We start from the raw sequence: 1217 nt of genomic DNA, 5'->3' as shown, positions 1-1217 counted from the left end.
AACTACTTTACTAACCATGATGTCCCTTTCTAGTGACTGGTTTATTTCAGTGATGTCCAGGGTTAGTGAGCTGAAATTTACCATTCTTGCATCCGAGGCACATTCTGGCTATATGAGGGGCTTTTTTTCTTTTTTTAAGTTTTCATTGTGAATATGAGTGATAGCTTACATGGAGAACATCAGTTTTACATTTTTACACTCATCTTATTGTATTTCGTTTCATTGAAGTGATTACAATCCCCTCCGTGCATCATCATTCAACAGTATTTGCTTCCGTTCCCTCTTTTCTTTGTGGGGGAGGGTGGTAATGTACACCAAAACACTCAGGAATATATGATAATTTAAACAAATAAAAGGCACATTCTGCAAGCCTGCCTCCTGGCCGCCAACACACAGCCTTTCTCTTCCCATGAGTCTAGAGTCCTCAACTGTTCTGTCTCTCCACGTCCTCATCATTGCCTCCGTCTCTGGTGTCGCTACTTCTCTAGATAGGGTCCCACGCTCCACTCCCACTCTTCTCCCTTGATGGTTCTAGGGTCCTCTGTTTCTGAACTGTAAGATTAACTACTCCCCCATTTTTCCTACAAAACTTCTGCCTCTACAATTGTGACAGTCGCAATTAGTCATGATAATAATTACTCACTATTGAATCCTAAGAGTCTTATCCCCATCTCCTTTCACCAGACGTGTCTAGACAGGATGAAAACCACGCAGAGGGGATCCTGCACCCCTGCCCCCCTGCACACTCTGAAACTAAACTTCCTCTTGAAAACCTGTAAGTCAGTTGCTTTGTGCCTTTATGTTGTTGTTAAATATCATCGAGACGATTCTGATCCATAGTGACCCTGTATAGGGTTTTGAGGAGCAGCTGGTGAGCTTGAACTACCAACCCTTGCAGTTCAAACGGCTTTGCAATCTGATGCATTAACCCACAGTGCCAGCACCCCCTATATAAAAGGGGGCTTTTAAAAGCTCATGGAAAAAGGCAGCAATGAGAGAGAGAAGACGAAGGGCTGGTTGGTCCAGTATATGGTGAGACCTGGGAACACCTAAGCCCATGGACAAGGACATAGCCACAGAAGTCTAGAACTGAGAGTGAAGCTCCAGCTGATATGAAGTGAGGGGAGATGCACAAGAATGCCCAAACTTGCAGACAGTACACATTTGACCTAGCCTTGATGGCTTGCTAATCAAAACATGACTTGTTGTTGTTGTTA

At 43.9% G+C, this 1217-nt stretch overlaps 1 protein-coding gene across 1 annotated transcript in view; it reads right to left on the bottom strand.

The window, feature by feature from the left end:
- TK1 (thymidine kinase 1, soluble) overlaps positions 1-1217 on the bottom strand; it is a 26276-nt gene that overhangs the window by 20289 nt on the left and 4770 nt on the right. The gene's annotated exons all lie outside the window — the stretch shown is intronic.

The sequence above is a fragment of the Chrysochloris asiatica genome, unplaced genomic scaffold (assembly GCF_000296735.1).
Source record: "Chrysochloris asiatica unplaced genomic scaffold, ChrAsi1.0 scaffold00132, whole genome shotgun sequence".
In the NCBI taxonomy this organism is placed as follows: Eukaryota; Metazoa; Chordata; class Mammalia; order Afrosoricida; family Chrysochloridae; genus Chrysochloris; species Chrysochloris asiatica.
This window is presented reverse-complemented; position numbering and strand designations above follow the sequence as displayed.